The following is a 16,197-nucleotide window of genomic DNA, read 5'->3' as shown; positions in this document are numbered from 1 at the left end:
TTCAAGTGCAGAAGAATTAATGGTTGTACAGTCACTATTAGGATTTAGAGAGAAGAGTGTTTTAAGTGAGAGTCTGGTTGCTCCCAGGAAAAAGGAGAGGAAATGAGTGAAATTATGTAATCCATTTCTTCAGGATTGGCAAAGGAGAGTGAGAGGAGTCCCACCTTAGATGGTGAAGGTGAGGGTGTGAGGGTGGGGAGCCAGGGTTAGACCCTGATACAACAAAAGAGAGAAAACGAGAGAAATGCAGGTACTGGAGCTATAAGGATGGATGTCATTGCTAGTGAGTCAATGAATGTCCAGGATGCAGATAGGGAGGGACTATCTCGGCAACCTAAAGCTGTTATAGATTCCCCCTCCCTTGATGCTGAGGCATTTACTCACCCTGTTCCAGCTTATCAACTTCTAGATGAACATGGCAATGACAATGCAGAAAGGATGCTCAATCTGGTGCATATCATACAGTCTATGATAAGAGCTAAGGATGCCATCACAGCTTTACCCTCTACAGCTGGTGATGTAGATTATGAGACTGGTGGCTCAACTGATTTCTTTGGTGATGAAAGTGGGGATAGTGAAGATGAAGCAATGGACATAGGGGGAGAAGTAGGTTCCAGTTCAAGATCAGGTATGCCATCATGGGCATTTTCAAAGCACTGTGATGAGCACTACTTCAAAATAACCCTGATCCAACTAATCAATCAGACAAATACCGCTCTTCAAACCACTAAAAATGCCAGCATCAAGAAGCTCCTTCAGGCATATCTAGCCTCTCTGTAACTTCAACAAATTCAAGGCTTCCAACATGCTAGAGATGTAAACACCATCAAGGGTGATATTGAGGAGATGAATAAGGCCATTTTAGACAAGATGGATTCTAAGCTTCCAGAAGCTACAATGCTTGACATCAAGAGGCAATTAAGGAAAAATTCTGATCTTGCAACCAAGATAGATGCCTTGAATACAAGAATGTCAGCCATGGAAGCATCTTTAACAGTCATTCATCTTCATCAAGCCCAACATACAGATTTACTTCAAAAACTGGTGGCTGCTCAAACCCCCTCCTCTACTCAACTTGATGATAATAAAAAGGGGGAGAAAGGACCAAGTGAGGGGGAGAGGCTTCAAATTCAAATCAGTAAAGTAATTGTGCCTTTAATTACTATTTCAAAACCACAAGTTACAAACAGTATAGATCTGATTAATGCAGCAGCAGAGTAGCTAAAAAGAAGAAGTTGAGTCCACTCAACTGGGAGAAGATTGATGATGATATATAAAAGAAGTTTGAACTAGTCAAGGAGCCAGTAAAGTCAGCAATCCATCACTCTCAAGTCAAGCAAATTTCTGTGAATGAGATGATCATGAACTATCTGGAAAGGGGACAGTCATCCTGCATCAAATCTCCAAAGGCTAAAATGATTTTAAAACTAAGGGTGAACTATCCAAAATCATCATTGAAGAACCCTTTGGATACTGTGTATGAGACACCTAAGCCTGATGAAAAGAAGCTCCTGTCAAGGTCAATTGCTTTCTATAAAGATCCAGCTGATTCAGCTTTGAAAAAGAGAATTGCTAAAGTTTTTAGGAATGGGAAAGAAATTTGTGTGGTGGCTGGACATCCTCAATTTGCTGAAGCAAAGAGAGAAGAAAAGGCTAGATTGAAGCAAGAAAAGAAGCAAGCTGCTCTAGATGCTAAAAAGGGTAAACAAAAATAAGAGAAAATTGCTATCTTGGCCAAGTTACATGCTGTAAATTCATCACAACAAATTCCTACTCAGCCATCTGAAATTATTGAATCTCAAGATCCAAAGAAGCAAGTTGAAAAATAGAAGAAAGCTAAAAGAATCAAGGAATTGGCTAAAAGAACCAAAAGGAAACTGGACATTGCTGATAAGGAATTGGAAAATCAATTTCCCAAGGAATCCACTCCCACTACAACTCAAACATCAAAGACCTCTGTGGTATTTGATGATATCAAGGTGGTGGATCCCTACAGGAACATTCATGGTGAACCTATTATGCCTAAGGATGAGCCAATAGAATGGGAGAACATAACAATTCCTGACTTCAATTTGCCAATCCTTAGCAAGCCAAAGAGAACAAAGTCAAGAGCAGTCAAGAAAGTGAAGTGTCACCTATCAAACCTAAATCTCTAGTCAAAGCTCAATCTAAAGTCAACAAGGGAGATTATATGTACTTGTGTGACATCAAGGAGTTTTTTGATCTAAATCTCTATCTAGATGAACTAGATGAAGTGAGAGGAATAGATACATACAGAAGCCTACCTGAAAGGTTAATGTTCAAGTACAAGGGAGGAAAGGAGATTCAGTGGCCACTTCACGGGATCCTTCAAGAAAGCCAAGCTGTACTGATTAAGGTTTATTCATCTTTTAAGAAAAACTTTGGGTTTAATGTTACTGCAAGAAGATTGGTTCTGAAGAATATTGAAGAACTAAGGAGTGTTAGAGCTAAATATGCACTCCTAAAGACTCTAATTATCCCTTACACAGGGAGAAGAGTGCATCTAAGGCCCTACTGGCTGATGGAGTTCATAGATGACAAAGGAGTGAGAAGATTTTTCAGATTAGAAGACCAATTGAGTATCTCTAATAATGAGACTCTCTTGGAGATGCAAGAAAAGTTAAATCTCTCAGAATCTGATGAACTGGAATTTCACAGACAGCTCCAAAATTAGATTGAAGAAAACAACAGAAAGCTTGGAAAGAGATCCAGACCTTCAAGGAACTAGATAAATCTGCTCAGGCTAGAGGAGCATGTTGAAAATGACTGTGAGCTAAACTTTGTACATTTTGTTATTTGAAGCACTTTACAATATTATTTACTTTCTTTTAAAGTTGTATTTTTAGGGTGTTTTGTTATCATCAAGTTTCTCTTAATTTATGGCTACAATTCCAGTAGACATAAATTGGGAGAGATTGTTGTGTATATGTTGTGAACTTGATGATTTCATTAACAAAACACCTTGGAAGATTTTACTTAGTGAATTTTGTAGCACTCGACGGATAAGGATTGTAGTCCCGACGGATGACTCAATATAGTCCCGACGGATGATGATTTATTATCCATCGAGTGAGTAGCTTATGTAACAATAAGTCTGTAGCACATTTCTGCATACACATTGTTTAGAATCTATAGTAGTACCTAAGTCATGTTGACTTTAACTAGATATGCAGAATATGTTGATTAATTGTACATAGATGATGCCTTGTAATTCTGCATAAATGAAATGAAGTCAAGTGCCGGATTGCTACCCGACGGATAACAATGAATTCGACGAATGATCAACAACCCGACGGATGATCATTAACTCGACGGATGATCATGAACCCGACGGATAAAGAATTCAAATATCTGTTGACAGTGACAACACAGTCACATGCGTCGAGTGTATGCAAATGGAATGTGGTAGCCTATTCAACTGGGTTTTTGAGAATAAAGAAGCATTGCCATTTCCATGCTATTATAAAGATATTCAAAGATGCTGAAATAGAGTAATGAAGTAGCATTGTAATAGACTTGATAGTTTTTGTTTTATTATCCTGTCTTATTACTTTATAATCTTGGTGATATAGAAACCAAGAAGCAACAAATAGAATAGTAACTAAGAAACTCAGATAGAAAGAGAGAAACATTTGTAAGCTGTATTCTTAGCATTTCTCTAATTCTTAGTTGTTATCATTTTGTAAGCAGCTGTGAGCTTTTTGCACACAGAGTTCTCTCGATATATATTATATATCTCTGGTGGAATCATTCAAATCCACCAGAAAGTTTTTAAAGACTCTTGTTTTTAATTACTTGTGTTTTTATTCATTTCAAGTAACTTTTCCGCATTCTGCTAATCAATTCACACTTATATATATATTTGAGTTAGAACATTTTTATTCAAGAAAAAGTTTCAAGAATTCCATTCAACCCCCCTTCTGTAATTCTTGTTACATTGTTAAGGGACTAACATAAGCTCCCAGAGTCTCTCCACCAGCTAAGGGACTTAAAAAGCAAAGAGCAAGGAGGGCTGTAGAAGAATCAACCTCTGAAGAAGGAATGGAAGCAGCAGTTGTGGAAAGGGGTCAGGAATCTCTGATCCAACAAGAACCTACTGTAGTTGAATCTCTTCCAAGTGTTGAGCCAGAACTTCATGAAGCTCATAAATCTCCAATCCAAGAGTCAGAGACTTCTCCAATGCCTACACCTCCTATGTCTCCAATAGACTCTCCAATACATGCTGACAATCCAGGCATAAGTGCTGAAATTGATATCAACAATTTGGATGTGCCTATGGTCTTGTATCTGAAGCTCCACTTATTTCACTTACTTCACAACAAACTCCACCAGCAACTCAACTGCTAGATGCTGATGTTCATGCAGATGAATCTTCTATTGCTTCACATACAATTATTCAGTCAGCAGATGCTGATACTGAAGATTCTGCAAGTTCTGTTGAAGTAAATGCTGACAATACTGGTGAAGCTGCTACAAATGTAAATGTTGATGTCGCTGGTCCTTCGGGACATGCACCTCTGCAAACAATTGGTAAAGCTGATTTGATTAAGAAGTTTGTGAGAGAGGATGCATCAGTACCTTGGAGTGAAACCTCCAGAGGAAGAGATTGTATCAAGGAGTGGAATAAAGTTGATTTTATTTCTACTGCAAATATTCTTGCTGAGCACCTGGCTAAAGCTGATGAGATGCTAATGAATGATGACTTCAAAGCACAACTCAGAATTACTTCGAGTACCAGGAACCTTCAAGGTCAACACTCAATAACTCAAACCAAGGTGGACAAACTTCAAGAAACACTGATTAAGCAAGACATGAATGTCACATTGGACAAGAAAAGGTTTTTTAAGCCAGCCTTTGACCGCATTGAGTATATAGAAAAGACTCAAGAAAAGCAGCAAGCTTAACTATCTGATATTTTAAAGAATCAAGCTGCTCAACAAAACCAACTCAATGAAATCCAAAACTCTATGGACTTGCTTGTCTCCCTGCTTCTACCAGATGATGCCAAAAAGGGGGAGAAAGTAATTAAGTCCAAATGTACAACTGATCAACCACTGAAGGGTAAGGATGATGATAATGAAGACCAGGGAAACTCTGAAAGGAGTAGAGGTCTAAGTCAAGGCAGGGGTTCTTTATCAAGCAAAGCCAGAACTACAAGTCAAAGAACAAGTTTTGATACTGGGAGAAGAACAAGTTCTGATACTGGTAAAAGGATAAGTTCTAATGAACAAACTCTGAAACTTGATGAAGAGATCTCCAAAAGGCTGTTCCTAAAGGATAATCCAGGCATGGATTTTGAAAGCCTGAAGGAAGAAGAGATTAGACTGAAAGCTGAAAATGAAAAATCTAAGTCAAAGTCTAAAGCTCAAGTCATAACAAAGAAACCACCTAAGCCTAAGGGCATTAGGATCAAAGAGAGGACAAATACCGAGGCATCTAAGGCCAGGTCCAAATCGCAGGTGGAAGTTGATCCTAGATTCAAGGGTAAGGCAAACGTTGATGAATCTATAAAGATATATGTGCCAACCATGGATCTGGAAGTAAATGCTGATGAAGAAACAAGTCTGATTCTGAAGAAGAAAAGGAATATTCAAGCAACCTCTGACAGAGCTCAAGTTGTCTTGACATCAGAAGAAAAGGAAACCACTAACATTGCTCATGTTAAACCTTCAATAGTTCTACTACCTGGGTTTACTAAAGCTCAACAATCTGCTCAACCTTTGAAGACTTCAACAAATGTTTTTAAGGGTAAATTGCTCCAAGGGAAGGAAGCTATAGATAAAACAGGACTGGGTAATGATGATGAGAAAAGAGTAAACAACTCTACCTCAGATCCTACATCTCTTTCTGAACCAGGATTAGGGACAACTCCAGAAAGACTAAATCAATTGGAATCTGTATAGATGGTCTACAATTCCAAGCTGAAAGAAGACATAATGCTTTATTTTATGACAGATAGAAGAGTATTCCAGATAAGAAAGGATGCAATTCGGTTGAAGTATTATGAAGAAATGCAACATGTTTTATTTCTACTTCAAGTGAAGAACAGGTCAACAAATGGTGCTGCCAGTTACTTAAAATCTAATATTCAAAGACAGAAGAAACTTTACTCTATAAATTCTGACAGACCATACTATCCAAAATACAGAGCTCATAATGGTGAATTAGTTGAGATGAAGCCTAATACCGCCAAGATCACTACTTTTCTGGGTATTAAGGGTGTTCAATTTAATCTGGAGTCTGAAAAAGCTTATTTGATCAAACTGGATCAGGAAAAAAGGAAAACAAAGATTAATGATCTCAGGGCTGCTATCTTTCAAACAGGAGAAGATACAGTTGAACTTAAATATGCTAAAAGGAGGATGATAAATGAACTTGAATATGCTGAGAGAAGTCTGTTAAGGAACTATCTCAGAACAAGTCCTGACATTCAAGAGATCACAAACTGAAGCCAAGTCAAGGATTACAACTTTTAAATTTTGAAGGATATACAGGCTAAAGCTGATATCAGACTTTAAGGATGGTAAAAGCTACAAGGACTGTGAGTTGTAGTTATTTAGTCAAATTCTCACATGCATTTGTACTTAGTGTTTTTGACATCATCAAATTTCTATTGAACTTGTATATTATGTTAATTTACAAGTTGGGGGAGATTTTAGATATATTTGTGATGTCATGTCTAATAATGATTTGTGTTTAGTTTTCAGATCTTGACTAACAGGACAAATTAGGACTTAACTGGAAATCAGTACTTATACTGAAGTCAGAATTTAAGATATCAGAACTTAAGTTATCAGAACTTAAGATATCAGAAGATATTCATCAGGAGATAATATCAGGACTTAAGAAGACTTTCAGATAAGGAAGGCGGCTGATTGAAAGGAAAAAAGATCAAGACTAAAATAAGAAGAAATATGCATGGAGAAGAATTCTATGAAGAATAGAAGACTTGGAGGAAAAGATAACTAATTGATATATTTTAGGATACAAAATTATATTCGATATCAATTAGAGATTATCTTGTAACTATGTGGTATATAAACACAGCATAGGGTTTACACTATATGTGTTATCATTATCGAGAATATTATTCATTGTAACCCTACCAGCTCTCGTGATATTTGTTCATCACTGAGAGAGAACGGTTCCATTGCAATATTGTTTTATTAATAAGATTATTATTTGTTACATATTTGTGTTCTTAATTCGATTTGATTGTATTATACACTGTATTCAACCCCCTTCTATAGTGTGTGTGACCTAACAAAAGAAGTTTTCCAGGAAAGGTAGAAGTTCTGATAAGAAGGGCTTCAGAAAATTTGAAGGCAAAGGAGGAAAGTCTGATAGAGGAGATTACTCAAATGTCAAATGCTACAACTGTGGTGAGAAAGGCCACATATCTCCTGACTGCAAGAAAGGAAAGAGTGACAAAGGAAAGGCTCTTGTCACAAAGAAGAAAAGATGGACAGACACTTCAGATTCTGAAGATGAGGAGAACTATGCCTTGATGGCAAATGCTGATAGCAGTTCTGATGCTGCTGAGTTAAAGGTACCTCAAACAACTTATGCCTTTCATTCTGATGATATTACGGAGTTGAGATTATATCTTAAAACCATGTTTATTAGCTATAGAGATCAAACTTTAACATGTAAAAGATTAACTTTTGAAAATCTTGCTTTTAAAAAGAGGAATGATTATTTAGAAAATGAGTTAGTTATGTTCTATCAAACTCAGAAGGATAGAGATGATGCTTTCTATGTTAGAGATGAAGTGCTAAAAATGAATAAATCTCTAAAAACTGAGTTAGAAAATGAGAGAGAGATTATCAGGACTTGGACTAACTCTGGCAGAACAACTCAGGATATACTAAGTAGTGGGAACTGGAAAGAGGGCTTAGGTTATGGAAATGAGAAAAGTGAAAAAGGAACTGAACAAGTTAAGCCAATTATTGTTAAATAGACTACTAAGCCAAAGGTAAATCCTGTTAAATTTGTAGCTAAAACTGTAAAGTCTGATTCTGAAAAGATGAAAGACATTGAGACAGAAGTGATAGCAGAGTCAACTTCTGACAAATTACAACAAGATAAACCAACTGAAGTTAACATAGGCTTAATGACGAAGAAGCGGCTTAAACATAAGCTTAAAGAGATTACCAGTGTAAACAAGGTAAATGTAGCAAGGAAAAATAGGAATGGAAAAGAAGGTGTGAATAAAATCAACAATTATATGCCTGTTCCTAATGCTCCTAGAAAGAAATGCTATAACTGTGGAAACTCTAACCATATGGCTTCTTTTTGCAGAAAGAATAAGAATATTAACTCCTTACCTTCTAAGTCAGGAGTTAAGAGTCAGTCTGTTAGGTTTAAGCCACAAAATCCTTGTTTTCATTGTGGTAGTATATGGCATTCCATTTATACTTATAAGGAATATCATAGTTTGTACTATGATTATTATCAGATAAAACCTTCTTTGAAGAAAGTTGCTTTAATTCCTTCTAGTGTAAAGTATGATGCAAAGTCTGATACTGTTAATACTGATAAGAAAAATGTTAGCATAAACTCTGATGTTAAATCCACTGCAAATATTAACAAACTTAAAAAGGCCAAAGGATCCAAGCAAGTCTAGGTCCTTAAAACTAATCATTAGTGGTATCTGTGATTGCAGGGCAACATGAAGAACATCCTAGTTCTGGACAGTGGATGTTCAGGACATATGACTGGAAATAAATCCCTGCTATCAGATTTTGTGGAGAAAGCTGGCCTAGAAGTTTCTTATGGAGATGGCAACATTGGAAAACTCTGGGATATGGCAAGATCAATCTTGGGAATGTCATCATTAAAACAGTAGCTCTTGTCTCAGGACTTAAATACAATCTGTTGAGTATAAGTCAAATATGTGACAGAGGTTATCATGTGGATTTCTTTGAAGAATACTGTGAAGTTATAAGTAATTCTACAGGCAAAGTGGTTATGAAAGGTTACAGGCATGATAACATTTATGAAGCCAGACTTTCAACAAATACTGATGGTTCTACAATCTGTCTGTTGAGTAGAGCATCAATTGAAGAAAGCTGGAATTGGCACAATAAACTCTCTCATTTAAATTTCAACAATATAAATGAACTTGTAAAGAAAGATCTTGTAAGAGGACTGCCAAAAATAGTATTTGCTCCTAATGGCCTTTGTGATTCATGTCAGAAGGCAAAACAAAGAAAATCTTCTTTCAAGAGCAAAACCGAGTCATCAATTCTTGAGCCTTATAACCTACTGCATGTTGATCTATTTGGTCCAGTCAATATCATGTCTATTGCAAAGAAGATATATGCTATTGTTATAGTGGATGAGTTCACAAGATACACTTGGGTGTATTTCTTGCACAAGAAGACTGAAACAACATCTACTCTAACTGATCATGTCAAACAGTTGGATAAATTGATCAAAGATTCTGTTAAAATAATAAGGAGTGATAATGGTACTGAGTTCAAGAATTCAATCATGGAAGAGTTCTGCAAAGATCATGAAATCAAACAGGAATTTTCTGCACCTGGAAATCCACAGCAAAATGGAGTTGTAGAAAGAAAGAACAGGACTCTCATTGAAGCTGCATGAACAATGCTTGATGAAGCAAAGCTACAAACCTATTTTTGGGCTGAAGCTGTGTAGACTGCTTGTTTTACACAAAATGCTACACTTATAAACAAGTATGGAAAGACACCATATGAGATGGTGAAGAAAAAGAAGCCAAATCTGAAATACTTTCATGTATTTGGTTGCAAGTGTTTTGTTCTTAAGACTCATCCTGAACAGCTGTCAAAATTTAATCTAAAAGCTGATGAAGGAATTTTTGTTGGATATCCACTTTCCACAAAAGCCTTCAGAGTCTACAATTTAAGAACAAGAGTTGTCATGGAATCTATCAATGTCTCTTTTGATGATAAGAAGATTATTGGACTTGAAGATTTCGATGATCATGATCAGCTAAGATTTGAGAATGAAGATTTAAATTTTGATTCTGGAAATTTTGATGACTTAAATCCTGATCCTGTAAGTTCTGATGGATTAAGTTCTGATGTCGTTGAAACTGTGGTAACAACTCCAAAGGAAAATGCACCTGTCCAGGGGGAGAAAGCTGAAGAATCTACTACATCTCAAGACTCTCGAGAAGCATCAGAACCTGTCACTGGCTCTTCAAGTTCTGATGAGCCAAATTCTGATAATTCTGGAAGCTCTGATTCTTCAACTCCTGAAAAATCAAATTCAAATTCTGAAGTCTCAGATAACATAACTACAGGGGAGCATCAGAAACTGTTGATGGAGATAGCATGGATCATGGGGGATGATCCAGTTCTAGAGATCAACTTCCATCTGCAAGGAAGTGGACTAAAGTACATACACCTGATTTAATCATTGGAGATCTTGAAGCAGGTGTCAGAACTAGAACTGCAACTTTAAATGAATGTCTCTATCATTTTTTTCTATCTCAGACTGAAACAAAGAAAGTGGAAGAAGCTCTTCAAGATGCTGATTGGGTGCAAGCAATGCAGGAAGAGTTAAATGAATTTGAAAGAAATAAAGTCTGGACCCTAGTGCCAAGACCAAAGAACAGATCAGTTGTTGGTACAAAATGAGTGTTCAGAAACAAAACTGACAGTGATGGCATCATTACAAGAAATAAAGCAAGACTGGTTGCTAAAGGCTACTCTCAACAGGAGGGTATTGATTATGATGAAACATTTGCACCAGTTGCTATATTAGAAGCCATAAGGATCTTTTTGGCTTATGCTGCTCAAAAGAAGTTTAAAGTCTTTCAAATGGATTTGAAAAATGCTTTTCTCAATGGAGAATCGGAAGAAGAGGTATATGTTGAAAAACCTCCAGGCTTTGTAGATCCTAAATTTCCCAATCATGTCTACAGGCTTGACAAAGCACTTTATGGCCTTAAGCAAGCTCCAAGAGCATATTATGAGACATTATCTCAATTCCTTCTGGAAAGTGGCTTTCACAGAGGCACAATTGACAAGACTTTATTCTACCTCAACCATGGAAAGGACTTACTTTTAGTACAGATATATGTTGATGATATCATATTTAGTTCTACTAATTCCAAACTATGTGAGAAGTTTGCAAAGCTAATGCAGTCAAGATATTAAATGAGTATGATGGCAGAACTCAACTATTTTCTGGGCCTTCAAGTCAAGCAAACTGAAGAAGGCACTTTTATCTGTTAATCCAAGTACACCAGAAATTTACTGAAGAAATTTGGAATGCAAGATTGTTCAACTGCATCCACTCCCATGGCCACTGCAACCAAGTTAGATAAGGATACTGGTAAATCAGTAGATATTACTAACTACAGAGGTATGATTGGCTCCATACTCTTTCTAACTGCAAGTATACCTGATATCATGTATGCTACTTGTCTTTGTGCAAGATTTCAGGCTGATCCAAGAGAACCTCACTTATTAGTTGTGAAAAGAATTTTCAAGTACCTTAAGGGTACAGCTGATCTAGGATTGTGGCATCCTAGGGAATCATATTTTAAGCTAATTGGTTACTCAGATGCAGATTTTGCAGGATGCAAAATAGACAGGAAAAGCACTAATGGAAGCTGCCAATTTCTTGGAGGCAGATTGGTTTCTTGGTTTAGCAAGAAACAAAAGTCAATTTCCACATCAACTGTAGAAGCAGAATATATTGCTACAGGAAGCTGTTGTGCATAGATTCTTTGGATGAAGAATCAGTTACTGGATTATGGGTTAGAATTTTTTAAAATCCCTATTTACTGTGATAATCAAAGTGCTATTGCTATGACAGGTAATCCGGTTCAACACTCAATGACAAAGCACATCAGCATTAGGTACCATTTCATAAGGGAACATGTGGATGAAGGTATAGTGGAATTGCATTTTGTTCCAACAGATCAACAACTAGCAGATATCTTCACAAAACTACTATGTGAAGCTACTTTTATAAGATTGGTAAATGAACTTGGAATGGTTTCAGGTTCTTTCTCTAAATCTGCTTAGTTTTTGTTCTCATGCATAAGCTTTTATGATCAGTGTTTACAGATTGTATTATCTATATGTAATCTGTGCTTAATTTGAAAATTCATTAAATGATGATTGTTATCTGATGTGGATATATATACTCTGATAAGTGTTTTGAATGTTCTGTGGCTATTCAATCCAATGAGGATAACTGTACTAGATGCTGACCTAGTAGTCTTTAACATACTAGAAATCCCATGTTTAAATTAGTTGTTTATGTGGAAACTCATTAACACAAGCAGATTCTGATATAGAGCTTAGTCAAGCTTACTTTGTGTATCTTATTACTAAGTCACAAACTAGATTCTTGTTTCTTATCTGTCAAATTCTGATGTCAGTAAATCTTAAGAATGAACTAAATGCTGATAAGCCTCACTTATCAAAAGAAAAGAAAAGAAAAGAATAAAAGTCAGGTACTCCTTTGAGATCTAGAGTATAAATGTGGAAGGGAAGACCCAAGTGCATTGCTAGTATTAAGTAATATGCATTAGAAAAACAAAAACCATTTCTTGGTGACTTTTCACACTCTATGATTACTGGAGAAATACTCTGATAATAACATAAATTATGATAAGCAGTCGTGACTCACTTACACTGAGAAGCCACTGTAAAAAGGAATTTCAAAAGATGCATAAAATGAGCACAAACAGTTGAGGTGGACTCTTGCATAAATTTGTTCTATAGTAGACATCTTGACTGATGACAGATTTTAGGCATTTTTCTTAGTTATGCCTTATTTCTAAGATGTACTGAAGTTGATCAGACTTTAATCTTTATATGATATTTTGCTGAATGCACACACTTTCACTCCATATGAATGATAAAAATTATTGTGGTGATTAAGTTGTTTTTGACAAACAGTTAAGTATCATTTGCATAAATTCTGAGGACAAGTTCTGATGGAAGTTCTGATGATTAAACTCTGAAGAAATCAAGTCAGTATTTGTATGAAGAATCACAGAAAAAGATACTCACTTTTTGAGTACAGAAGCCATGTTCTGATGACTGTTAAAATCTGATATAAGTTAAGTTCTGATATTAAATCCTGATGAAATCCTTGATGCTTACGTGGCATTTTTCTTTACTTGACTTATTTGTGGTAAAATCTGAAACAGTCATATTTAAATCAGAATAAATTTGGGTGAGATAAAAACAGTCATAATCATTATGGGTTAGTGGTTAACTTGTATGTCCTGAAAAACTGCATGTGCACGGTAATTATTACTTATTTTACGTGCCCATTAACTCCTGCTCTAACCGTTTATTGACTGTTCACACGGTGCCATGTGTAAAGTGTATATCATGCTTCAAAAATATAACTGTTGAGTGGATAGAGTATATATATAGGAGTTATAAGATTTTCTAATCTTTTACTTACTTTTCTATTTTTTATCTCTCTTATTCTCTATCTCTTTCTAATATTCTCTGAAGCGTTTTCTTTCAGGACTTTTAACAAACACTTTGCAAACACTCTCTTTCTCACTTAATTTCTTACAGAGATGGCACCAAAAGAAGTAATTTTCAATAGAGCTAAGTTTGTTCCTAACAACTACTCTGCCATTTTTAGCAAGGCTGAAGCTCCATCGGAACTTCACTTCATTCAGGATTTTCTCGCTAATTCTGATATTGGGTACGCTCTGACCCAACCTGATGCAATCTCTGGAACTCAAGTACTGGAGTTCTGGCGAAGTGGAGTATATGATGATGGTGATGCTCAAGGGACCCCAAGTATAATCTTTACAATAGGGGAGGATGAGCATGTCATAACTTTGGAAACAGTACGCCAAGCACTGCAGTTGCCTAAAAATAAAGCCTATACAACTGTTGAGGAGCCTATTCTTCAAAATATGATGGCCAGTCTGGGATGAAAAGACATTGGAAAAGCTAGGTCAATTGAAGAGACCTTACATAAGGAGGGAATGGAGTTTCTTCTTTGACTGCGTCACCAAGGCTTTTACAAACAAATGTTCTAACTTCGATGCAATCCCCATCTTCAGTCAACAAATCGGGTATGCTCTCATTAATCAAAGTGATTTTGATTATGCAAGTGATGTCTTAGGTTTTATTGGGGACAGGATGACAGAAGATAGGAATACTGTATATTTTGCTAGATTCTGTCAGCTTATCTATAATACTTGTTGTTCTGATAAGCTCCAATCAGCTAGTGAATTAATTCCATCATTCAGACTAGCTAAAAGAGCTTTTAATGAATTATTATCTATTGATAATAAGAAGGATGTGTTAATACCCTCTGAGTTCCTTTATCTGTCAAACAAGCCTTAATAATCTATGATCCTGTTAAATACACTGCACTATATCCTGATGTCCAATCATCAGAACCTCAACCATCAGCACCTACCACCTCTACACAAACACCTCAGACTTCTCAACTATGAGCACAAACATCCAGACCTTCATCTTCCAAACCTTCTAATAGGACAAAGTCTGTTCCTCAAGCTCCACAAAAGAGAAGGAAGATGATTCTAAGAGATGAGTCTGAGAGTGAAGAAGAAATAATTGAAGCACGAGTTCATGCATCTGAACCTGTGATAATTGAAGCTGAGAATGTTACTTCTTAGAAAGAGAAAGCAGCTCAAAGTTCTGTTACTTTGAAAAGGAAATCTGTAAATTCCGATGCTGCTGAAGCAACTCCTTCATTGGAAAGGAGATTGAAGAAAATGAAGGCTAGGAGGTATTTGGCTAAGGCTATATCAGAAGATACTGAAGAAGCTGAGGAAGGGGATCAGGAATCTCTGATCTCACAAGAACCAATTATCGTTGAAGCCCTTCCAGCTCAAGCCAAAGACACTGCTAATGACACAGTTGTTATCCCTCCTGTCTCTCCTATTAAAGCTACAGATGATGCTAAAGAACAAACTGATAATTCTGAAATAGATATTCATAATTTGAATATACCTGAAGTTTTTTATCCGGAAGCTCCATCTACATCAAAGACACCAGCTCTGGAGATAAATTCTGCTGATCAGAATTTAGATGATGTTATTCCTGAATCTCCAGTTGCTTCACACACTGTTAAGCTATCAGAATAGAATGAGTCTTCCTCAAGTTCTGATGACAGTGTTTCTGTTGAGACTCCAGTACCTACTCTGGGCAAGAAAGAATTGGTGAACAAATTTGCTGAAAAGGAAGCACCTATTCCTTGGGAGGATACTCACAGAGGTGTTGAGTGGACCAAGAAGTGGAATGAATCATATTTTATTCCATGTTCTAAAATTCTGACAGAGCATATTGCAAAAGCTGATGAGTTGCTCACAAATGTTGATTTCAAGACACAACTCAAGATCACAGCTCTGTCTACAAAACATCTTCAAGGTCTACATACTTCTACTCATAAAAAGGTTAATACACTCAGGGAACAAGCTAATAAATTCAATCTACAGATCAAGCTTGACAAGAACATGTATATTAGACCTATTTCTGAAAAAGTTGCAGCCATTGAGAAAACTCAAGAGAAGCAACATGCCCAAATTGCTGAGGTTCTGGCTAATCAAGCTTCTCAGAAAGCTCAATTGGATGAAATCCAATCTTCAGTTGAACTTCTTCTTTCTCTCTTACTTCCCGATGATGCCAAAAAGGGGGAGAAGGTAGTTAAGTCCAAATGCTCACCTACTCAAGAACTGAAGAAAAAGGATGATAAAGGTGATGACCAGGGAAACTCTGAAAAGAGCATAAGTCAAAGAAAAGTTCAAGGAAAATCTTCTATTCAGAACAAGTCAAGTTCTGATGCTGTGAATGCTCAAAGATTGAAGTCAAGTGGTGATAAGCAAAGTCTGATGTCAAGTTCTGATATTCTGATTTAGTCAGGATCTAAAGACTCTCAGAAGTTTTTACAAACTATGAAGTTAAAGGGGAAGTAGACTACTGTTTATTACAAAGATCCTAAAATTGAGACACTTGATGAGGAGATAGCAAGAAGATTATTTCTGAAACACAATCCAGGAATGGATTTAGAAACTCTCAAGGAGGAAGAAGCTAGATTTGCTGCTGAGAAGACAAATCCTAAGTCTAAAGCTTCTAATGCAAAGAAACCTCCAAGGCCTAAGGAAAAAGGCATTGTGATCAAGGAAAAGATAAATTCCGAAACTTCAAAGTTCAAGACTAGATCATA

Source organism: Apium graveolens, chromosome 6 (genome assembly GCF_009905375.1).
Source record: "Apium graveolens cultivar Ventura chromosome 6, ASM990537v1, whole genome shotgun sequence".
Classification (NCBI taxonomy): Eukaryota; Viridiplantae; Streptophyta; class Magnoliopsida; order Apiales; family Apiaceae; genus Apium; species Apium graveolens.
This window is presented reverse-complemented; position numbering follows the sequence as displayed.